The sequence below is a fragment of the Talpa occidentalis genome, unplaced genomic scaffold (assembly GCF_014898055.3).
Source record: "Talpa occidentalis isolate TD23 unplaced genomic scaffold, MPIMG_talOcc4v2.1 talOcc4.7, whole genome shotgun sequence".
Lineage (NCBI taxonomy): Eukaryota > Metazoa > Chordata > Mammalia > Eulipotyphla > Talpidae > Talpa > Talpa occidentalis.
In genome coordinates this window covers 34,810,494-34,836,676 of record NW_023605083.1, presented here as the reverse complement: position 1 = coordinate 34,836,676, position 26,183 = coordinate 34,810,494, and the positions used below count along the sequence as shown (strand labels likewise).

The 26,183-nt window shown below is 38.5% G+C and overlaps 1 protein-coding gene across 10 annotated transcripts in view; it reads left to right on the top strand.

Annotated features, from left to right (window-relative positions):
* LINGO2 (leucine rich repeat and Ig domain containing 2) overlaps positions 1–26,183 on the top strand; it is a 1,109,656-nt gene that overhangs the window by 328,850 nt on the left and 754,623 nt on the right. Inside the window, exon 1 of one of the 10 annotated variants that reach the window (XM_054689321.1) lies at positions 14,931–15,161. The exons of the other annotated variants lie outside the window; for them this stretch is intronic. The gene's annotated coding sequence lies outside the window, so the exon portion shown is untranslated. Of the gene's footprint in view, positions 1–14,930; positions 15,162–26,183 lie in introns of those variants that run through there. 10 annotated transcript variants of the gene reach the window in all.

The window sequence follows — 26,183 nt, the reverse complement described above, 5'->3', positions numbered from 1 at the left end:
GACTAAATTATAGAATTGTACAAACTTCCCCAATATTAGGATACTATTTAGTATGTAGCTTTTATTCCCAAAATATTAAATGGAGCTGCTGTGTGCTAGTGGAGTTCACTCTCTTAAAAGGTATTTTTTTAATCCGAGTTGTATGTTTTTATATAATAGGAATATATCCTAAAATAATGATATAAGAAGAGTAAGATAACCTTTGCTAAAATCCTTGCTATGAAGCTAAAGTAAGGTTTTAATTATATGAGGACTCACTTAATACTAGGACTTGGCATTCAAGAATCCTTGCTTTCCAGTTTGTTCATTTGTCATTCACATCACAATTTTGATTGTTTTTCCCATGACCAGTGTGTCTGAGTTGTGTCCAATTACAGAGTAAGACATCTTCTTCATTCAGGGTAACTTCATTCACTCACTCAATCATTTATTCATTAATTATATGTTGAGAATCTGCTAACTTCAGGTTCTGGAAAAAACAAAGATGAGAAATTAAGCTGACAGGGAAAAGGATTTTAGAGGATGTAAAGGAAGTGGGCAAATGAAGACTAAAGGCAGAAAATCTGATACTTTGGGCAAGACCATTTTTATAGCAGTAGATAATATTTTAGTTGGTCCTTTTATTAGGTAGGATTTTATCTGGTGTGAAAGGACAGGGAAAGAAAAATAGGTAGCCAAGAAAAGAAGATAGTTTACAGAGAATGGAAGAGATAGCAAGCTGATCAAGTAAAACAAACCTTCATTCTGTTAGACTCCTGTTACATAGAAATTAAGACATTAAGAAATTAAACACATATTATATTTTTGTTAAAGTCAGTAGGATATAAAATAATCTGTACTAGTTACAAAACATTTTGTAAAGTCCTTATTGGAAGGAATATTTGATTTGTCTTAACCATGAATTTTGAAAAATAAGGATAGCTGGATTAAGTAATCCCATGGAGGACTCACTGATATTTCTATATTTGCTAAAATTAAGCATGAGCATGTTACATCAGAAAAAGCAAGATGTCAGCATTTTGCATACTCTTTGTTTTCTGTTCCACTTAATGTGTCTGGTTCAGTGGTAAATTTTCAGTATCTGTCCCCCCTCACCGAGTTTCAGAAAGGTTCCAGTAAATGTTTCTATTTTGCTGCATTTGCTTCCTGAATTTATTTCTTTATCCAAAGGTTCAATGCCTTTCTGATTTATGACAACAGAAATACCAACTCTCACCTGGCCAGTCTTGCCTTTTGCATTTACTCATTGCCTCCATCTCACAGAGATAAATCTAAAGACTTGATTCATTTTTTTTTTACACTGATGTCTTATTTGGTTCCCCTATATTACTGTTATAAATGAAACCATCAGATAGTTTTATCCTTCTGGCTTATTTCACTGAGCATAATTACTTCTAGCTCCATCCACGTTGCTGCAAATGGCATGAGTTTATCTTTTTTGATTGCTGAATAATATTCCATTTTGTATATAGACCACATCTTCCTGATCCAGTCATCTATTTTTGGGCATTTGGGTTGTTTGCAGGTTTTACCCATTATAAATAGTGCTGCAATAAACATAGGTGTACAGGTGCTCTTTTGGCTCAATGTTTTTGTGTCCTTTGGGTAGATCCCTAGGAGTGGAATTGCCAGATCGTATGGTAGCCCCATTTTCAATAGACTTAGGAACCTCCAGACAGTTTTAGCCAAAACAGAGACATCTTGCAGGGGAGGAGGAGATAAAGGGGTGAGAGGGAAGGAGGGAGGAGCATAGGGGACTGTGGTGATGGTGCACAAGTGCCTTGGGGAAGGAAATTCTATGGGGAATCAATCTGAGGGGGTGGGGGAAAGCAAATATTGTCTAAAAAAGTAAAAAATGATAAATGTTAAAAAATAATAATTAAAAAATAAAGACTTGATTCAGCTAGCTTGTATATTTCAGGTCTTCACTACAAAACTGCTGCCTGCTATGATGTGCTTACTTACATTAAAAATACTTGCTGAGCATGTATTTTTTTAATACTTTTTAAAAATATTTTATTTATTTTTGCATAGAAGACCTGGGATGTAGGCCAGAAGTCCAGGGGTGGGGGAAGGATGGGGTGAGAGTATTCATCAGAGTCAGACATTTAAAGAGACTGTGTCAAATTTTGCAGATAAGACAGTGAACAAGATAAGACATGATTTCTCCATTTTTTTCTAATTAATTCCAATATGAAACAACAGAAGTCAAGTAATTCACCTATACTGAACTGAAATTCTCCATGTTGCCAAAAAAAAAAAAAAGAAATAAAAAAAAGAAATAAAGTCCAGTTTTTTCACATTTTCTGTCAGATCGGTGGTAGGTTTGGGAAAATTACTACATTAAAAAATAAAAACCTTTGAAACCAGTTATTGTATAGGTGGTTGAATTCAATGTAGAAGTCAGGGAATACTTTAAAAGGTCATCAAATTAATTGCATTAATCTATTTAAAAAGCACTTTTAGCTGCTTGGAATTAACAGCTTTGTTCCAAGTGCTGTTGATTGTTACACTTGTATGGGCAATTTTTCAAAATGCTTAAAATAATTTTGATGAGGATTTAGTTTGCAAACAAGTCAGTTTAACATGTTTGAATTTGGAAAACAATAGAATTTTAATATAAGAAATTCTGTGCATTACTTTAAAATAGGTACATAGCAACATTTAAACCTTCTTGGAATTTCTTTGTGAAATTCACATTGCAATTACCATAGTAACAGAATCTCTTAACTTTCACATCAGTTGTATGCACTTAAATATCTTGAGTATTATGAATACAGCATGATGATTCTAAAAAAAGACTCCTTGTTTCTGGGTTCAGTTTCTCCTGTTTGTTGTTAGTAGTTCCAGTCATTTATTATAAACAAATAGTCTGGATGGTAGAATCTTTAATTTCAAGCATTTTGTCAAATTCTTTATGAATTAAACATATCTCTGATTGAAGCTCAATCTTTCTAGTGTTGGAAGCTTTCTCTTGATTTATCTAATTAATTTGTCAATGAATCATCTAGTACTGGAGTTTTCAGGCCAAGGGATGAAGAAGAAATAGGAAAAAAAAAAAAGGGCTCTCCGTCAAGGAGCTTACAATGTCTCAGGCTAAAACAGTATAAAATGAGCTATAAATATATGAAATACAATATTTGAGTACAATAGAAAAAAAAAAAAAGACACCAATTAGAGTTGGATAAGGCAGGCCTTGAGTTGGCCTTAAAGATTTGTTTGTTTATTTATACAAGCACCAGGGTATAGGCCAGATTCCAGGGAGGGTGGGCGGATTCACCAGAGACAGAACGGGGAACAGAACAGGCAGACTGACTAAATACACTGCTGAGGGGAGTAGTGGTCGCAACAGGAGAGGTCTGCCGTGCCATGTGGGACCCTCGCCAGCTGGCCAGGATGGAACTGGCGCTGCAGAGGCTGTGGACAGCTTCACAGAGTGGTCCTCAAGTTCCTACGCCACCAGAGGAGTTCCTGGAGGTAGTGATGTTTTGTATGTACTTTCTCACTGCATCCTTGCCTTACATGGAAAAGGTGCTTTTTCTCTATTCATTCCTATTTCCTGTGCTGAACCTTGGTTTTGCCCATTCATTTCGAGAGCTCCACATTTTAATTATTTTTTCCATGCTCTGGAAAATCATGAAAAAAAAAAAAAAACCTAAAAAAAAAAAAAAAAACAAAAACAAAACATAGGCTGTGAATGCTCAGCATATCCCAGGTATATATGAGGTTACATATCGACAGGTGTACACTGACAGAAATACTACTTTGATACCTTAGTTTTCTTCTCTGTCTATAGATTTAAGCTTCTTTATAAATTATCTATGTTTATTTTTAAACTGCTACAAATGATTGGCAGTATCAGCAAACCTAACCTTGAATGGATAGTAAACACAAAAAAAGCCTGTGGCCAGTGTGAAGGGTATTTGCTGACTGTCTAAGGTAAACTGATTATGCAGTAGACCAGAGAGATTCTGCTCACATGAGTATACCCAAAAGGAAGTGTGAAGGGAATCATAGCCTGATACCTGATTCTAGGGTTAAGAAGCATATGCAAAGCAGGATGACGTAGAGTAAGTCAGAAATAAGGGATTCACTATGGAAGTCACTCTAAGTCATGTGCCTGTTTTAATGTTAGAACAGGCCCACTGCTACAGTCCAGAGTGGAATGTACTATAGCATCTACTGTACTGAACTCTCTCATATATTGTACCATATGTTCTGGAGGAAGAAGTTTGAGTTTCCAACATTTTATTTATAATTATACAATGTTAAGGTTTCTTTGCTTTTGGATGTGAAAGAGCCATTCATGCTTAAAGACCAGCCCATCCAGAACTGGTTCCTTCTCTTTGGCATCAAACAATGAGCTACTTCAGTGAGCCAGTAGTGAAAAAGTTTGGACAGCCCTATAAACAGATTATTAGAAAAAATGCATTAGATACTCTAATCATAACATGAATTATTTGTTAATGGAAAGAGTAATTCATCTGTGAGTAGGTTTTATTAAAAGCTTGTCTCAGGTAGTGTGATTTTAGACTGAAATTCTGTGGATAGAGAAGAAATTGTAAGAATACTAGAAGCTCAGGACTGGATCAGTATCAACACATGGGGATTTTTATATATATATTCTTTAAATAATTATGTGGGGCAGAGCTAAAATTATTATTAATTTTTGCATATTTTTGCATGTGTTTATGTGAAACATGAGTCACTGGCTTATTTTCTGGAAAATTCCTGGGAAGGTGGTGTTCATATTATCTAAAGACCACATCCTAAGGAAAATCACTGACATTCTCTGGTCCTATAGAGCAGATATGACACAATAAATGCTTTATAAAATATCATGATCTATCAGCTCCAGGATTATTGAACTAATTACTGAACTACGTTGGAACATTGTCCTAAGTTCCAAATATTTCTTCTGTCTTTAAGTTTCAGTTGTAGATATTATTTGAACAAGTGGTATGAGATATTTATAAAAAATCATAAAAGACTGCATAGATTAAAAAAATTGTCACCAGCAGTGAAGTTTTAAGTGAGGAAACAGTACATTTGTTTTCATTATATCAGATAAATATGAAAGGAAATGCTAATAAGAATGGGTTTCCTTTTAACACCTTGACAGCTCCAACTGCTTCTCTTTATTGATATTAATTTACCACTAAATTGAAAATAATTTTCTAAAAATCAAATTTAAATTAACTAAAAAGGTTTTCACTCAACGTGAACAGTCAAAGAGCTCTGAAATTAAACTTTAGAAAAATATAAAATGCATGTGTGTGGAATAAGTTAAATCAGAAAGAAAAAGTCATGAGATTTTCCTCTGTGTGTTCATTTTGAATCTGGTGCTCCCAAATTTGTTTAAACATTGTTTACAAATTTTGGTAGACTAGAAGAGTGAAATAAATACAAAATTAAGGTTTACATTAAAGCTGGAAGTTATTCTTTCCATTTGATTATACTGTAGAAGAAACAGAAATGTCCCTCAGAATGTATCTCTCTAGTTTTTATACTGAGGAATTACAAAGTGAAAGATAATCGTGATTCTGATTTATATTACTGATACTGCAATTTTTCCCTCTTTTTTTTTTTTTCTTATGTCATCTATCCACCCTCTTCCATTCATCTGGAGTCATTACCTATTTTTGCTTTACTGATTTCTGCTGTTTCTTTTGTGGATCTTATCTCCTCCCACGTCCTTTACACCAATCCACATTTGTCACTTCAGTCTAAGTTTCAATTTAGGATCCTGATGATCATTTCTGACTCACCTGGGATTAAATCTGATTTCGCCTACTTGCTGCCCAGGCAAAGTACCCACCTCTTACCTTCTCTAGATTGCAGGTGATTGCTTTAAAAAATATTGTAGATAAAAAGAAAAAAAAGTAAGGATTACAATATGTTGGGAGCTTTTGATTTAATTACTTGAGTCATCTACTAAACAAATTGGAATTTATATCCTGGGGTATATCTGGGATTAATCTATCCTGTTGTTAAGAGTGTTTGTGTTTCACTAGATTTATTTTTTGAATACATATTTCTGATAATTATGTATTTTTGTGCCTGGAATACCTAAAGTATATTTACAACTGCTTTTCAATCACCTTAATTTTATCAAATAAATCATTACTGATAAATACTTTAATTTTCCCATTCCGTCCCCAAATGTAATCTCCTGAATGGCAAACAGAGGGCAAGTATCTCTCTTTTATAATCTTTCGTGCTCTCTCTCTGTCTCTCTTCTTCTGCTCATCATATTACTTCTACCATCATAATATGCCCTTCATAGCAATTCTGTCTCTAATCCCATTCCTATGCAGATTAAGAGTTTTCGTAAGTGGCTGTTGCTTTGAAATGAATAGATAAAAGAGGACAAAGCCCAGCTGGATAACTACTCCAGTGATAATATCCTTGAGGTCTCTTCTGTGAGAAACTGGATGATTGTAGAAAAAAAACTTGGAGAAGTCCTAGCCTGTGTAATACAAGTAAATGTGCTAGTGCTAAGTGCATTATCTGACCTGTGGCAAAAGTTTCATATTATTTGAAAGCAGTTACAGAGGAACTTCCACTGTAGGTGAAACATCTTTATTTGACATGATTTCCAGACCCCTTGCTCTGTTCTATGTCTTCCTCTAGATTATTTCTGGCCCACTAATGTTCTTCTAAGAATAGGATAAACTCATTCAGTACCAATATTCTGTACATGTGTTTAATGAATCCATAATCTGTTGGGAATTTAGATGAGAAAAAAAAATGTATCATCTCCCATGCCCCATCAAAAGCTAACTCCGACTAAAATAATTACACTTTGTTCAGTTACCTATAAGGAACAAATTGCAATAGGTTTAGCAATATGACTTTGTAACTAAAGGAATGATAAATAATTTTATATCACATAATTGTTATACAAATTTAATTTTTTTAATTTAATTTATTTTTTTTAAAGAGGCACATATTTTATTTATTTATTTATTTGTTTGTTTATTTGTTTATACATGCACTGGGTACAGTCAGAAGCGTGGGAGGGTGAGAGAATTCACCAGAGCCAGAGCGGGGAGCAGAGCAGGCAGAAGGACCGAAGTACACTGCTGAGGGGAGCAGCGGGCGGCAGGAGAGGTCTGCGTGCCATGTGGGACCCTCCTCTGGTGGCCGGGGAGCAGCTGGGGACTGAACCGGCGCTGCAGAGGCTGCAGGGAGCTTCACAACCCAGCGCTCAACCGCTGCGCCACCGGGGAGGCCCCAAATTTAAAATTTTATAAGCACATCTCTTTTAAAATATTTTTTTGGTATTTTACCCACTGCTGGATTACCTATGTATATATTCCAATATTTATAACATTATGATAATAAGGTTTAATATAATTCCCTTTGAAATTCTCTGAATTTTTAATGCATATTAAACTATTGAGAAGTATACAACTGTAAATAGCAAGTAAGAAAGCATGTTCTAGCAAAATTTAAAAAGTAAAAATAAGAATATAACATTTACTTTCATTAATAAGACTAGAACTGCATTTGGTAACATTATATAAATAATATATATATATATCTGTAGCTTCATAGGGTTGAAGAGTTTTCAAAATACAACATCCTAGTACCAGGTCCCCAAAGAAAACCCTTATGATTGATTATGCTTTTTTTTCCCCCAGATATTGAACACACATATATTCTTAATTATAGCTATTTAGTACTTTTAATATACTGTATATACAACCCACATTTTCTTACACATACTGCCTCTGTTCAAAATTGACATTCAAGTAGCCAAATTATACTCTTGGTTTACACTGTTTTTATTGTGTAGAAACTTTTTAACTCTTTTCATTCCTATCAGTATTAAACTATATTTTCTTCCATTATAAGTTAAATCAGTGTTTAAACAAACCATTCTTCTGGTCCATATGTTTTTGTCATTGTTAACTTCAATCTTACGAGGGTTGTTTGATTTTTATATCCTAAACAAATCATTTAGAATATACTTCCCATGTGTTTGTTACCACTCTCATCTTTCTGTTCTAGAGTCCCCATCATTTGTCAGATACTATTCTATTCACTTTGCATGTATTTAGTTTTTTTCACATATAATGAAATGTGTACTATCATTTCCATGTTAAAGATGGGCAAACTAAGAGACAGGGAGGTTAATTAACTTGCCCAAGGTTTACAAGCAGTAAATATCTGGTTAGGAACATAAAAGAAAATGTCTCAGGTCAAAGAGTGGGTGGAATTAATTGGGTACAAATAGTAATCAAAAATCAGGTCAAAGAAGCAGATTTAACCTCAGTATAAAGTGAAGTGATTAGATAGACTATATGAAATATCAGGGAGCTCACTATCCTAGTAATAGTTAAGAAGACCCTAGATGACCACCCCTCATGAATATTGTGAAGAGATGTCTGCTTTTGTAGAAAGACTGGGTACATGATGCTTAACTACTTTCTACTCCAGGGTTCTGTGCAGTTGATTCAGATAAATACGTTGGACTTCCTTTTCTTTCAGCATTATTTCTATATACAATTTATTTATATTATTTCCATTACTATTTTAATTAATTTTTTAAGTATTAAATTTATGTCACTAAAATCGACTATTCACAGTGATGTATCCCCATTTTAATCATGGACAGGCATTGGGATATTGTTTTAAATGAAGTTCCTCACGTAGGTAACCTTAGCATCCATGCCATTTTAAAGGTATATTTCAGAAATGTATAATGGAGAAAAACTGTTGGAGCAGTCAAATTTATATTGACTTCTTAGTTGAGTCCCATGATTGTGTTACACCCCCAAATTTTACAACTGTGTTAATTACATAGTAGACATCTATTTATGAACATGTCCTGGGTCTTTCCCTCAACCATTAATCCTAATGAAAAGAAAATAAGGGAGAGCATCAATGAAAGTAACAGTCTTTGTTGTCTGAATTTCAGATTGACTTCCGGATTCTTATTTGGTCTGCCAGTATTTTCTGTATCCCTAGACAAGGAAGCCAGTGTTTATTACCAGCATTGAATTCTTTATTTTGCCAACTTTATTATCACTGAAATAGTCAGCAGTAATACAGATCAGCTTTTCTTTGTGCTTGAGCATAATCAATAAAACGAGGTCTATTGGCAGGCTTGTGGCATTTTTTTTTTTGTAGTATTGCTCCTTTGCTTTCTGTAATTCTTCACATCAGGATGTTCCCAGCAGAAGCACAAGAAAAGACTAGTGTAGTGTAGCAAAGAGGTGAGGACTGTGGAAAAGGATACATCCTATAACTTTTCAGTTCTAAATATATCTTTCTTGTCTACAGATCAAAAGGTATAATATACTTTTTTTTTTTTTTTTTTTTTTTTTATAGAGGCATGCTTTATTTACTTGTTTGCTGGTTTGTTTGCTTGTTTTGTTTACACATGCACTGGGTACAGTCAGAAGCGCGGGAGGGCGAGAGAATTCACCAGAGCCAGAGCGGGGAGCAGAGAAGGCAGAAGGACCGAAGCACACTGCTGAGGGGAGCAGCGGGCGGCAGGAGAGGTCTGCGCGCCATGCGGGACCCTCCTCCGGTGGCCGGGGAGCAGCCGGGGATCGAACCGGCGCCGCAGAGGCCGCGCGCAGCTTCGCAACCCAGCGCTCAACCGCTGCGCCACCGGGGAGGCCCGGTATAATATACTTTTTAATTTCAAAAGCCTTTTGGTTATTGTACAAAGGTCTCACATTAACATAATATGAGATCATATTGGTAACATTGGAGGTGATGATACTAAATCTCAGTGCTAATGAGCAAATATATATTGGTCTGGCCATGAAGGTTATTGACAATGTGAATTTGATATGATTGGTTAGTGTTATTCTGGTAGTTAAATGATCATTTTTTCCTTCAATCTTTTAATATCATTAATGTATGCCTTAAATTGTTTTCTGTTAAGGTAACAAGGTCTCTATTAGGTCTTCAAGATTTGTACATTGGCATAATGAAAAATAATATTGACACTCTTGGACTAGAGGAATTATAACTAATGAATTAATTTAAGGGTTTCCCATGCAAGTGTATCTATCAATGCCATATTTCAAGTTTAACTCAGAAAAAGAGTCATTTACAGTAATTTTATTGACTCCAAAATAACTTTCCCACATATTAAGAGATGTTTCTTCTACCTTCTTTCTGGGAACTTCTTGTGTTCTGTTGGGATCTAGTATTGATACACTCACATTGTACTAGACATTTTGGTGTTTATGTACTCTTACGAGTCTATTATCAACAGATTGGGATCTGGGGGGAAAATACTCAAGATTATACAAAATGGATAACATTTTCATGGCAAACATTAAAAGTCAAGGATTATCACCGAGTCAATTAAGATATATAGGCTAGAGAGGTAATTATAATCTAATTCTAGGCCAAATGTAATTCCAGGTTGTGGTACATAAGTCTCGAAACAAGAATGTACCTCCAGTTCCACTGAAGCCATACAAATTTTTCATGACTAAAGAATTTCCTTTCTTTCCCTCTTCCTAAGAGGACTGCATTGTTTTAATTGTTTTACTCACTAAGGAACTAAAGTCTTCTGCAATATATTCAAATGAAATCATCAGGTAGAACTGATTTCTATGTATTGTATTTTATTAATTTGACTTTTAGATTAAATTAAAATCTTCACACAAGTTGGATGAAACAGTATCTTCAATTGAAGTCAAAAAGGACAAAATTTCTTTGAAAACCCTTTGTTATTGTGAAATGAAAAAAATTAACTTTGTCTAAGAGATGGAATAGGTGATAGAAATTTTCTGTAAATGGGAAAATTGCTTCTTTAAAATCTGTAACTTAAAATCATCTAAGTCATGAAAATAGAGAAATACCCTTTGAGCTCTGATTCCTGCTTTGTGATTAGATAGAAATGCATCTGGGTAATTTTCGTGCGCGATGAAAATTAATGTGCTCTTATTTTTTTTTTCTGGCCATTCATAGCTTAATTCTAGAGTCAGTCAGTAAAATATTTTATAGCAAAAGAAATAGCCTAATAAAGACAATTAAAACTATTAAGGTGCCCCTACTATATGGAAAATATAGTAAGGGAGTGAGTGAATTTAAGATCTAGTATAAAGAAATCAGACATTTGTATTTTTCTTTTTTTTAAAGACTTATTTATTTATGCATACAAAAACTGGGTACAGGCCAGAGGTGTGTGGGGGGGGTGAGAGGATTCACCAGAGACAGAGTGGGGAACAGAACAGGCAGACTGACTGAAATACACTGCTGAGGGGAGCAGCAGGCTAGACAGGAGAGGTCTGCTGCGCCATGTGGGTGCTGTCTGGCTGGGGATTGAACTCGTGTTGTGGTGGCTGTGGACAGCTTCATAGTTTGTGTCTTAACCCCTTGTGCCACCAGGGAGGTTGTAGGGGTAGGAAGACACAGAGCAGGTTCTATGATTTGAGCAGATGGGGTAAAGGAGAACAGAGTCCTGGAGCCCTTGGTGGCTTTTCAGGCTTTTATTGGGATTTTACTAGGTACATGACAGGCAGGAGTGCTGGGGGGCCAGCAGGCTGGCAGGCCTCCCAGTCCTCAGCAAGTCTTTACTCTTTCTGGGCTCTCCGGCGTTCTCTGGCGGGCTCTGCTTCTCTGCTCTTTTCTCTTCTTTTCTTCTCGTGGTTCTGCTGGCATCCCTGTGATGCCGCCCTTAATAAGCCCAATCTCTCACCCCAGGTGTACCCACTTACACATGCCCACACCCCACTCCAGGTGCCTGCCATCAGGCATGCATTCAGGACTGCAAGGATCTATCATCAATCCTAATGTCAGGAGGGCAGAAAAGCCTGATATCTTTTACACTTACCTACATAGGCCAACATTTGTATTTTTCAAAGGCACCTGGGAATATAATTCCTAAAAGCATAATGTCAGAAAAACTCTAAGAAGGGAGAGAGTAGTTTCCTTCAGGTATTCACTCAGACTTGGAACTATAAGATCTGGATTCTAAAAGATAGAGACAATTCCATAGGGGAGGCTAAAAGAGAATGAGGACATAGATCAGAGGCTGCTGGCATAGAGACTATGTTATAAAATGAGATGGAAAAATATGCCTATTATTTGGAATATAGCAAATAGACCTATTTCACTACACATGCAGATTGATGTAGAATGGTAGCTTTCTAACAACAATGTGTCCTTAAAAAATGCTTTATATATAATGGATGTCTCAATATTACAACAAACAAACAAATATGAAAATGAGCTGTTTTGACCCAATCCAGGAAACCCAGAATGGAAAGTAGGTGAAGGTTCTTGATGTCTTTGGGGAGGAAAATTATTCTTATAGTCTTATAGATTCTTTCTTAAATTAACATCAAACATATTAACAAGACAAAAAAATGGACAATCTAATCTTCTCAGACATATAAAATTCCAAAGATATTCTGGCAAGATGGGGTATGCATGCTATCTTGGACTAAGGAAAATTAGGTATGGGTCTGGGACTTCAAAGGGAAGGAAAATAATTCATAGGTAGATTACAAAAACAAATGCTTGCCATGTGTAGGGTAAAGAAAATGTCAGGCTTTTCTGCCCTTCCGCCATCAGGATAATGATGGATCCTTGTCCTGAATGCATGCCTGATGGCGGGCACCTGGAATAGGGTGTGGGCATAGGTAGATGGGATTCAGCTGAGTTAAGACTGTGCTTTTAAGGGCGGCGTCACGGGGGACGCCAGCAGCCCAGCCAGCAGCAGCAGAACCTGAAGGAGAAGCCGAAGCAGAAGCAGAGAACGCCAGAGAGCCCAGATAGAGTGAAGACTTGCTGGGGGCTGGGAGGCCTGCCAGCCTCCCAGCCCCCCAGCCAGCACCCCTGCCTGCCATATGCCTGGTGAACCCCAAAATAAAAACCTGCAAAACTACTGAGGACTCTGACTCCTCCTTTACCAGTCTGCATGGGATCAGAAAACCTGCACCGTGTCCGGTTCCTGCCCCTTACAATTGGCGTATGTCGGCAAGATCCATGCAGACGGGTATTGGAGCCCTCCGAAGACCTGGAGGGACTAAGGAGAACAGACTTTGCCTGTGACGACGCTGGAGGCACCATGGCGGTATAGAAGATGGATACGTCCACGAGCTACAGGATGAGACCTGGCGTGAAGGAGACGCCCGAAAGGACCAGCCAACGACACCGGAAAGGACCAGCCAACGACACCGGATAGGACCAGCCAACGACACCGGAAAGGACCAGCCAATGACCCCTGAGGCAGCAGGCCATTGCTGAAGCAGGGAGAGGCCAATGGACTGATAGACTGATGAACTGATGATTTTGGACTGACAATCCTGCCAGAAGGCGGAGGACCTTAGCAGGTTATGTTTATTTTTGAGAATCTGGGGGTGGCCAGTGGGCCTAGATGGCCAAAAGCAGCCTGTGTATGCCAGTGGCCAGGTGGAGAAAAGCCAACTGAGAAAGCAAAAGCTGGTACTGATGATAAGTTGAGAAGCCCTGAGCGGCTGTTAAGCAGCCTGGGTATGCTGAAGAACTGAGTCTCGTAAAATCACCTGTGGGTGATGCCCTGCTCATTCTTGAGCGAGGGTGAGGAGCTGAGGAACCTGTCCTTGGGGATGGGTGGGGAATGTGGCTTGGGGTGGAGCCCAAGCCGAATGCAGAGTTTGGATCCCCGACCCATGTGCTTGTGCAGTGGGTTGGCTTGAGTGCAGGGGTCTGTGAGTCGCATGGGTGGCCATGAAGGCCGAGTGTTGGAGCGACTGCAGACAGAAACCCTGAGGGTTGGCGATTACCCCCAACAGAATAAAATTGCCAATCCCAGAGCTAGTGCATCCTGGGGGTGGATGCTGTGTGTGCCTTGTAGCCTAGACTACAGCCGGAGAAGGCCAGGAAGCCTGACGGCTCCTGGTATGTTATAGTAGATGCCGTGAGTGATTCCCTCCCTTATATGAGCAGTGCCTTCGGCAGCAGATTTGGTGGCTCATCTGCTGGTACCAATAATTGTCTTTTGCACTTGGTTGGTGCCCTGCCTGGACTTATTTGTGTTCTGTTGTATTTTGTTATGTTGTATTTTGTTATTTGATGTATTTGCTTTGTGGCCATGGCTGCATTGTTTGTTTGCTTAGAAAATTGTATATACTGTATTGTATAGACTGTATGGCAGAAAATCCTGAGGGGGTGGACTGTAGGGTAAAGAAAATGTCAGGCTTTTCTGCCCTTCCGCCATCAGGATAGATGATGGATCCTTGTCCTGAATGCATGCCTGATGGCGGGCACCTGGAATAGGGTGTGGGCATAGGTAGATGGGATTCAGCTGAGTTAAGACTGTGCTTTTAAGGGCGGCGTCACGGGGGACGCCAGCAGCCCCAGCCAGCAGCAGCAGAACCTGAAGGAGAAGCCGAAGCAGAAGCAGAGAACGCCAGAGAGCCCAGATAGAGTGAAGACTTGCTGGGGGCTGGGAGGCCTGCCAGCCTCCCAGCCCCCAGCCAGCACCCCTGCCTGCCATATGCCTGGTGAACCCCAAAATAAAAAACCTGCAAAACTACTGAGGACTCTGACTCTCCTTTACCCAGTCTGCATGGGATCAGAAAACCTGCACCGTGTCCGGTCCTGCCCTTACACCATGTCATGTAAAGATAATGGAATCTAGGAAGAACCCTGTACAAATAGGCCTCCCAAATTCCCATAGGCTATGGCATTTATTGACAGCTCCTGAAATTAACCGTAGTGAGAGCTAGCTTCCTGGAACAGATTTTCTATTTAAATTCCTTTAGGTAGTTAATTATGTTTGTCTGGAGTGAGAGTGGTCAGGGGGAGTGTAGGGTAAGGTAAAAAGTGTCAGGCTTTTCTGCCCTCCTGCCATTAGGACTGATGATGGATCCCTGCGGTCCTCAATGATTGCCTGATGGCAGGCACCTGGAGTGGGGTGTGGGCATGCATAAGTGGGTACACCTGGGCTGAGAGACTGGGCTTATAAGGGCGGCGTCACAGGGATGCCAGAGGAAGAGCAAAAAGAAAGAGCAAAAGAGAAGCAAAGGCCACGAGAAAATGCCAGAGAGCCCCCTGGTACCCCTGCCTGGCGTGCACCTGGTAAAAAGCTCAATAAACATCTGAAAAGCCACCGAGGGCTCCAGGGCTCTCCTTTGCCCATCTTCCTGGATCATAGAAAACCTGCACTGCGCCTTCCCTCCACTACAGTCATAATACAAGTAAGTTCAGACTATAAATTTAACATTAATCCAATGACTCTAGATCCTTCCTTCAATTCCTGTTAAATACTTGACACTGTGTAAAGCAGTCAAGGTATTTTGCATTTGCTTTTATTCTGAGTCCAGTGGTGAGGGCCACAATTATAATGTTGCAGTTAGTCACTTTTAACATAGGGTTAGGAATGCATGGTGTGCATGTCCTGTAGCTTTTTCTGCACTGTTGAAAGACATCATTAATCAGGTATCCCAGTCTTTCCTGCTGAGTCTGGATGCTGCCTCATAGTGTTTCTTAACATATTACTCTAGGCAACCACTACTAATAAATCAGAGTTTTCTGAGAGTTGAAACTCATTTGCTATTTTGACACCAGAATCTTGAAATGGCACATATGCACTTGTATAAAACTCAATGAAATAACATGTTTGGTTTCTAGTCTCTAAGGATAGGCCATCCTATTCTCACATTGGGGCCAATTAACTTCTTGAGCTTCAGGTCAAATCAAACTTGCCATAATCAGGTTCCTATTAATGTACATATACCTTGATTCCTGGGACTGTGCCGTTTTCACCCAAGGTCTAGAAACTTATGTTGCATCTTTACTAACCTACCGGTTCCATAACCCAGTTCCTCCACACTAGGGTCTTGTCATGAGCTCTTTCATATATTCCAAAATACTAGAGTTCAATTCCTGTTATCCAGCTTCTATGACTGGATTGCTTTGGCAGCTGTCTATCACCATGAAATAAAGCTTCTCCAGATTTTATAGGCTTGAGAGAATTAAGTATTAACCTTTCACAAAAATCTACAGTTTCGTTATGATTTTTCTGCACTGACTCCTCTCTGTTCCATGTGGTATCAGAGGTTTTGTTTTGTTTTTCAAATACAGAGTTTTAATGTCATTGCTTAACAATGTAAAATTTATTATACAGTGACAACAGTATATATAGTTATTTCTTCAGGCTAGCTTATCTGTATACACAGCTGAAAACAATTACAAGATGTGGCCTAACATGTAAAAAGAGAAAGGAAATGTTTATGGTATTAAACTTTATCTTGCACACTGAGCACCCACTTTCAAGATGGGTCATTCACATGGCTGACAACTTGATACTGTCTTTGTTTGCTAATCAAGGACATGGACTGAGGTCTTAGCTCCTCTCTCCATGGAACTATCCAGGACTACTTTGGGTTACTCACAGCATGGGTGAGGGATGTTTACACAAAGCTAGTATGCCTAGAATTTTTGACATTCTATGTCTTCTGCCATATTCTGTTGTACAGAGCAATCACAAAGGTCCACTCAGCTTCAGGAGAGTGGATATGTAACCACCTTTTGATGGGGTAGTAAAGAAAAAAAAATCAGAAGAACTAGATAAGCAGGGGTATTGGTATGGGAATCTTTGGAAAAAATATAGGTGGTTACCCTCTTCCAGCAAGATTCTATTGCTTTGGTGTGTTTAGTCACTGCCAGATTGCTATGCACGCGTTTTACAATAAGATATTGACCTCCTGCCTTGCTACTGAACCTCTTAGGCACCAAGTTCCCAGAACTCCATTTAATGACCCACTGCCATAGTGTATAATGGTGCTCCACAATATATCCTTATATCTATTATTCCTTCTGCTAGCAACATTTGGCATAAAGGTCTTCTGAAGGTGAAGATTCTGCCATCCCATAACCAAAAAAGCCTAGAAAAAAAAATGAGAGAATAAAGAAGTATACTTTGATTTTTTTGTTTGTTTGCTTGTTTGTTTTTAGAGCTATATGGAACTGGTTTCAGATCCCTCTGTTTCTTCATGTAGAATCACAGGAACAAATGAATGTTTCATAGAACAGAAGTCATAATGGCCTTTCATCCTTTTCTCTTCAGCACCTTGCCCCAAGCATTCTTATCACCTCATCTAACCCAGTGCCTCTCTTTGCTCTTTGACATGGGCCATTGAAGCCAGTATAGCCACTTTGGCAATAAGCAGTTGAGAAGCAGGCGCCAGGCCCAGTGTTCCCCAAACTCCAAGCAGAGGTGTCAGTGTTAGTCTTTCTCAAAAACTCTTTCATAATCAGCTTAGATGGCAGCATTGGGGTGGGGTTGTAGCAGCTATATACAGAGGCATCCAGCCCCAAAGTTGAGGTTAATAACTGTTCCTTTTTGTAAACTGACCTGTAGGAGTGAATCCTTAAGAATGTTCCCCATAAACTTGCCTTTATTGAGCTGGGTATCCCACCAGAAGAGATGATATCATTCCTCTTAATTGTTCTTATAATAGTTCAGCTCAGCTTTTGTATAGTCTTTTATTCCCTCCTCCTCTGGGGCAGAAAGTCCCAGGAAGCAAAGAAGCACAGTTACAACAGACTTTCATAGGAGCAACAGCATTTTGTCTGAATAATAAAAATTGAATGTAATTGGAGGCCTCTGCAAGGTGTGCCCCTAGTTAGTGTACCCCATGTGATGCTCATTCTGAAAGCCAGGGCTATCTGTCTCTGTGTAACCAACATGCTGTTTGGGGGATTTATTTATTTGTCTTAACAATGCATATAAATTATCGCCTGCTTCTATTTAAGTTAAGTACTAACAGCTATCTTAGAGATTCTGGGCATATTAAAACACTAGCTGTGAAAGCAGCAGTGAACAAACTCAACTGATAATCTTCCTGTGACAAAACCATCAAAAAGCAAGTCTTAAAGCCTTGCTTCTGAGCATGGTGTTTCCTCCACCCCATACCAAGTATGTCCATGGGTATGGGATGCCCTTCCTTGCAAGCCTGTAAGTGCTGAAGCTGTGAAAGCTGCTGTTTTTGCAGCAAACTCATTATTGGTCTTCACTAAGTATTCACAGCTCTATTAGCCAAAACCCCCACTGTTTTTCAGGGAGTAAAAACTGGGTAGACGTCCAATTTTCTGTGCCCACTCTGTGCTTTAACAATGGCCCCAGGACTGCTGTTTTCAACTGAATTTGGAATGAGGGATCAACTATGTATTCCCTTGTTTATATTTGCCAGTTTTTTGCAAACGATTTTTAAAGTGGCCTGCCCTCAAATTTTAAATTATCATTGCTGTGGATCTATATCATGGACCCATTTCAGGTGAAACTAAAGCACGTTCTCCATTGTTCTGATTTTAACTGGTATGTCATATATGTCAGTGTATGGGATTGGATGACAGTGACTTTTAAGTCATTTTGTTTGTTGCACCATCTTTCCCATCTGTAAATAGGTATTTACAATGTTATATTCAATTGAGCTAATATTTTTAATGTCATTTTTGTCCTTTTTCCTATTGCAATTTTTCTAGAAGGAACCTATTTGCCTTATTCACTACATTAAACAAGACCTTCCATAGTCTTGTGCATAGGCCTTTCCATCTATTCAGCAGCACATGCTAAGCCAGGATCATCTATTCCTGACCAGTATCCTAGAATGGCCAGACAATAGTTATTTTGGTACTATTTTACTTACTAATTCGATTTTTTTGTACTTTTCTGAATGAAAGTCAGTGTTTTTTTTTTTTTTTTTTTTTAAGATTTATTCATGCATACAAGAACTGGGTTACAGGCCAGAGGTATAGGGGATGAGAGATTTCACCAGAGACAGAGTGGGGAACAGAACAGGCAGATTGACTGAAATACACTGCTGAGAGGAACACTGGGCAAGTCAGGAGAGGTCTGCTGCACCATGTGGGTATCTCCCTGGTCGAGGATCGAACTCATGCTACAGAGGCTGCGGATAGCTTCATAGGTTATGTCTTAACCCCTTGCACCACCAGGGAGACCCTGAAAGTCAATCTTATTTCCCATTGGCTAGTCCTGGTAAACTGAGTAATAAATTGGAGGAAATATGATCCCTATCTATGATCAAACTTTAATTTAACAAACAAGAATTAATGTATTGAAAACAAGGGAGCATCATTTTACTCAGAAGCTAAAGGATTTTGGTGAAGAATGATGAGGATGCAGAGAAACAAATCTGTATAAGGCCTTGCCCTTCCTATGTCAGAGAGGAGCTTAGCAAGTGAAGAAGTAAAACTGTAATTTCAGGTCTTCAGGCCTAGTCTCCCAGCCAGAAACAGATCCCAGGCTGCAGTGGCAGTGCTGAGTCCCAGCCACTAGACCTCCAAGGGTTGGTGTCTCACAAAGCCACAGCAGGAACTTCACAAATGCTCAGGCAGGCAAGCGGAAAAGGCAGATATCTTTAGAGAAAGAAAAAGTTTATTGAGGAGAAAAGGAACAGAAATAAAGCGGGACTGCAAGGCCGGAGGAACCAGACCAAGGAGGGGCAAGGAAGCCAAAGTGGAATCGTGTCTCAGGGAATATATACCTTCTTTCCCTAATTAATCTAAAGCTCTACCAGTCTGTGTGATTGGTTGGTTCTCGGTGGCCTCACTCACTGCCTGAATGTCTCTGTACCCAGAACTAAGTCGCTGTATCCCAGCCCTTATCTTAACATACTTTTCTTTATCATCCTTGTTCTAGAATGGGAATGCCCTGTTGTCCCTGGTCCTGGGGTGTTTGATTAGTCCTCTTTGGAATTTGTTGCCCTTATCTCTGGAGTCCTTCTTATTGCTCTGAGGCTTTTCCTATTCTATTCTGACCCTAAGGGCTCTCCTCTTGTCCTATGATTCAGAAGGACAATGAATAGGATATATGATTTGTTAGCCCTAGAATCTGTTAATTTGGGAAATTCAGAAATCCCAAAGAAGCAGTGGAATTAGGCTCCTGATTTCATGAATCATGAAATTTCATGAAATCAGGAGCCTGATTCCAAACTTTTCCTTTGTACCAGGGTGATGGATTTCCCTTTCTCCTGCCTTGTCCTCTTTAGCTTTCTTAAATTTCTTCACATGATATTAATTTTGATCATTATATTACTACAATGATGCCTTGAAGGGAGACGTTTCCAGGTGGTTTCAATTTGAATTGGAATATATTATGATTTAGTTTTTGACTTGAGGATTTTTGCTTTGGACAGATCTAGCGGACCCGAACAACCATGGTCTCCATGAAATGTGTCAGTTCTGAATACTTATTTTCCCTTTTTTCCCCACACTCAAATGCTAGATGTCATGCTTACACACATTTTATAATATCTTGTTAGTACCCAATGAGGTGGAGTTGATATCCCCATTATACAAAGAGAAAGATGAAGCAAAAAGATTGAAGGGCTATGTGAAGTAATATGTTATAACAACTTTTTTTAAAAATAAAGGTGTGGTATAGAGATCTAGGATCACGACCTTCAAGTGTATGTTACCGTGCCACACCACCACCAAGTACCCACAGTCATCCACCATATTCCTTTGTGCTGCCTCCCTCCTTTGCGCTCCATCCCCACCTCTGGAAGCCTCAACTATACAGTTAGGTTCCTTTAGTTTTTATTGGTTTGGTTTTGTCTGACCCTTTGTTTTGTTTTATTTCCTACATTCCACATATAAATGAAATCGTTCAGTATTTGCCTTCCTTCTTTTGACTTATTTCATTGAGCATTTCCCCCTTTTACATGTTACCATGTTGTCACGAATGGCAAGAGCTTATTTATATTTTTTTATAGCTGAGTGGTATTCCATTATATATATATGCCACATCTTTTTTTTTAAAGATTTATTTATTTATGCATACAATAACTGGATTACACTTCAGAGGTGGGGGGGGGTGAGAGGAATCACCAGAGGGAGTGGGGAACAGAACAGGCAGACTGACTGAAATACACTGCTGAAGGGAGCAGCGGGCGAGTCAAGAGAGGTAGGCTGCACCATGTGGGTAGCTCCCTGGCCAGTGATCAAACTTGTGCTGCAGTTACTGCGGATAGCTTCAGAGGTTGTGGCTAAACCCCTTGTGCCACCAGGGAGACCCTATATCACATCTTCCTAATCCACTCCTCTAACTTTGTGTGTTAGGTTGTTTCCATAACTTGGTATGGTAAATATTGCTGTGGTGACATAGGAGAGCATATCCTCTTCAAATTAGTGTGTTTGCATTCTTTGGATAGATACCCAGGAGTGGAATTGCTGGATCATATGGTAGATCTATTTTTATATTGAATATTTTGAGAAACCTCCATACTGTTTTCCACAAGGGCTGGACCCATCTACATTGCCACCAATAGTGTGTAAGTGTTTCTTTTTTCCCACGTCTTCGCAAACACTTATTGTTTCTGGTCTTTCTAATATAGGCTACTCTCACAGGTAACACCTTTTAGTACTCTTCGAATGAGTGCACTTAGTCATTTAGATCTCATAGTTGAGGCAATGAATGAATCTCCTACTGAGAAATAGGGTGTTTAGATTAGTGGGTGGATATAGTATCTCTGGAACAATCCCTATATTTGATACCAGTTTGTTCTGACCTCCACATGTGACTTCTCACATATGATTAGTATATGCCCACTCTTAGGAAGAAGTCAATAACTTTAAAAGAAGTAAAACAAAACAAAATTTCTCAGAGTTACAGACTCTGTCTTCACTAGAAGATATTTTAAACAATATGGCTTTGAAAAGATGTCATATTTATTAACCTTGGTCTGGGGGAGAAATGGTATGTAGGATCTAGTGTATTTGAAAATTTAGTGACATGTTCATGGAATTAAACAGTTTTATTCTCCTAGTTATTCCCTCATTCAGCAAATAGTTTCCATTATCTATTATGTCACGGTGCTGTAGCTAAGTAATATAAATATAAATTCAAAGAAAATGCCCTTCTCCTAATTTGCAGTCTAGTGAAGTATACAAACATTACAAGAAGTATTTAACCACTGTGCTTTGGCAGACCCTCCAGGATACAGGTATGATCTCAATGAGTCATTGAACAAACAGCAGAGGGGAAATTCACACAAATAAATATAACACAATTCAGAATTTGGCGCATGCATTCCAGGTGGAATAAACAAATGTTATATAACAAAAATGCTTTTTGTGACCATTGTAAAGATTGAATGAAGATATTTAATTGCGACTTGGGCAGGGAGGAGTCATGGACAGAGATTAGGGGAGGCTTTACAATAGTGGTAGAATTTGAGCTGGCCTCTAAGACTGCAGGTAATGTGATGAAAGGATATTTCCAGCAAAGGTTTAGCAAGAGTTAGAGCAGAGACACTGGGTTTGTGGCCAGTGAATGGTGAAATGTCCCTGACGGTCATGCTCTTGTCATAGGAAGGAAGCACTGATGATTTAAGCTGAGGGCACATTGCTAGGACCTTGAATTGGTTATGTTGTGGGCTTTGGGGCTCTTGAAAGGATGGTGTTTGTCTATATTATGAGAACAGTCAAATTGAAGTACTCTCATCTGAAACCTTTATCAGGAAGCAAAATAATATGATCATTTATGTACTTATTTGTTAAACAACAACTGTTTTAGTTTTCTCCTTGTGAATGGTTAAAGATTGACTATGACTCATAATGGGGAAAACAAAAACACTTTGGAATTAGCAGGGGTATTTTTCAGCTTTAACATTCTTTAGTTTGTTAATAGTTCACACACCCTGTGAATAATGCAGGAGCTACATCACCACTCAAAGTGCAAATTAGGAAGTTCATCTCCTTAAGGTTTGAACTTGATAGCTGACAGATACAGATTCCCAGGGGCAGCAGTTAACTTCCTGTAAACTGATAGAAGAATGAGTTGACACTTCTAGAAAGGAAAGTTAATATGGCAAGTGAATTAAATTCCATTTGCTTCAAAGAAAATGTTACTTAGCTATCTACTACCCTCTAGCATATGTGTTTTGGCAATGTCTGCTGCAGATTATGCCCCCTCTACTTTCAGACCAACCCCTTAACACTCAGAACATCGATTCAGACCCTACTAATGAATGGGATGTATGACTGGCAGCAGGAGAAGATATGACTCCTATTCACTGGCGCTTATTCCCTATCTGGAGAGAGGTTTGAGTTAAATCATTAAGTTTCTAAATTATGAGGATTGTCTTTTCATTCTTCTTATGTGGTCTAAAGGATCTTGTATGTCTCTGGAATCTGAACACATAATCATCTCTATCTTATTGTTTTCCATCTTACAAGAGAAAGATGACTAGAAGTTAAATCTGTTAAAAGAAAATTAGACCTGGGCATGTGAATAAAGTGAATAAAGTGATTGCAAGTCAATTGTGTTTCACAAAATGCAAACCAAGAAATAAAACATCAGAGGACAAACTTTTTTTTTTCCTCATTATGTCTGGCTTGAAGTCTTCCCATCTTCTTCCTAATATATTCTCTTTTTAGAGAACCATTCTTCCTCTTCATTTTTATTTTATATTTTTTTGGAATGTAATGCCAAATAGGACATTTCTTTCTTCTGTTTAACAGTACAAAAATATAATATTCTCCACACTCAAATATCTTCCTTTTTTTTTTTTTTAAGATTTCTTTATTTATACAAGCACTGGGTACAGTCAAAAGTGTGGGAGGGTGAGAGAATTCACCAGAGCCAGAGCGGGGAACAGAGCAGGCAGACCGACAAAACTCACAGCTGAGGGGAGCAGCAGGTACAGCAGGAGAGGTGTGTCACACAATGTGGGACCCTCGCAGGTGGCCAGGTTTTGAATTGGCGCTGCAAGGGCTGCAGGCAGCTTTGCAGCCCAGCGCGCAACCGCTGCACCACCAGGGGAGGCCCACTCAAATATCCTCTTAAAACATTTTTGGAATTTTTTTACAGTTAAAGAGGAAATATACATTAAGTGAACACTTGATGATATGAATAGTTTTTTTGCCACTTCATTTGAATATGCCATTTATTTCACATCTTATAAATTTCATGATCATTATTTACATATAAAATGACTGATTATCATGGTTATTAAAAATACATAAACAATACATTTTAGTTATATTTGCTTTGCATAAATTTAATTGGCAATTATTCTTGAAATATTTACAATGCACAAAACTAATTCTGAAAGTTTTAATGATAGTTACACACATTAGACATTATATTAAATATGCAAGCATTTGAAATTATTTTAAAATATTTCCTGTATATTTTTATTTCTTTAAATTTTTTTATGGAGCCTCCCTGGTGGCACAGGGGCTTAAAGACACAAACTATGAAGCTATCTGCAGCCGCTGCAGCACAAGTTCCAGTCCCAGTCAGGGAGCTACCCACATGGCACAGCAGACCTCTCCTGACTCACCCACTGTTCAGTCATTCTGCCTGTTCTGCTCCCCATTTTGTCTCTGGTGAATCATCTCACCCCCATACTTCTGGCCTGTACCTCAGTTCTTTTATGCATAAATAAATCTTTAAAAAATATATTTTTTTATATTCCAGTGAAGATAACCCATATTATAGCTCAAGTGCCTGACCACAGATGAATTTGTAAGTCTTTTTTTTTTTTTTTTTTAATGATTTATTTACTTGGGCCTCCCTTTTGGTGCAAGGGGTTGGGCACAGCCCTGTGAAGCTGTCTGCAGCCTCTGCAGCACGAGTTCAATCCCCAGCCAGCCAGGGAGCTACCCACATTGCAAAGCAGACCTCTCTTGCCTGAACCTCTTTCCTGTACCCCAGTTCTTGTGTGCATAAATAAATCTTAAAAAATAAAAAGTATATAAAAATATTTATTTATGCATGAAGAACTGGGATGCATGCCAGAAGTGAAGGTGGTGAGAGGATTCACCAGAGACAGAGTGGGGAACAGGACAGGCGGACTGACTGAAATACACTGCTGAGGGGAGCAGCGGGCAAGACAGGAGAGGTCTGCTGTGCCATGTGGGTAGCTCCCTGGCTGGCCTGGAATTGAACTCATGCTGCAGAGGCTGCGGCTAGCTTCACAGTGTGGTGCTTAACCCCTTGCACCACCAGCGAGGACCTGAAAGAGTCTTTTTATCTAAGCCTGACCAATCCAAGTCCTTTCCTGAGGTGTTTCAAGCTCGCTCTCAGAAAATAAGAGAAACAGTTCCTTTCTAGTGTTGAAATTTTGAAGTGTCAGTTGGGTCATATTTCTACCATGTGGAGAGAACTGTTTTGGGAGAAGGAAGCCATTATGCAGAAAGCAAAAGAGGAATGGAAAGAGAATGTTCTAGAGGCATTTAACTGTCATTGTTCCTGAGAAACTAAATATCTGTGCCTGACAATATCTGTACCCAACCCATCAATATTTATTCCCCAGCTTAAAGATACCTTTCTATTACTTGCAACCAAAATCCTCTTTGTTAATCCAAAAACAAAGATGCAAATAAGACAATCCAGTTATACCTGACTTAAAAAAAAAAACTTAAACCCAACCCTACATATGCTAGAAATTGCTGGATTCAGAATTAAAGTTTCGTTCTTTTCTAAGAATCTCTTACTGATAATTACTTTATATGTCTTGAATGTTTAGGTTTCTATAATGCTGTGGTAAAACTTGTAAATCTATTAAGTTCTTGAAAATGTAAATTTCCCATGTTGCCATGTTAGATAAGGTATGACTTTCTTACTAGTTCCTCCATATCCACAGACAAATTTCTACAGAATGTTGGCTGTGAGTACAATAAATTCATAAGCTCTGGGATCTAATAGCTGAAAAAACTGCATTGTGGAATGGAAAAAAAAAATTCTTGAATGCTTCATTGGTTACTTTTCATCAGTTCCCATGTCTTACTCCCTTTTATTCATTATACTATAGCTGATCCACAAAAAGTTATTAATTTTTTGCATTTAAAATCAACTCAAGGGATAGTATGTATTTTTTTTTTTCTGAGTAAAGCAGACATCTAATTCATTTTTACAAGGTTTTGATTGTGTCTTAGTTCATTATTAAATCAACTCTTTTTTTGCATTTGTTCTTAGCCGTTGCTAGGCAACTCCTACGATACTTGGTAGAAGTATTCTGAAAGGATTTTTTAAGAATAAAATTAGTAGAGGCATAGACCCCTTGTAATGATGGATAGTACAGTTGTTCAGATGTAAAATTAGCCACTATGAATGAGGATTATTATTTAATGTTATTTTAAATGGCACTTTCTGTCCAATTGTAACCTGGGTCTCCCACCTACAGTTAGCCTAAACTGCAAAGAATATCTTTATTCCTGATTTAAAAAGAAAATGAGGTTGATAAAAA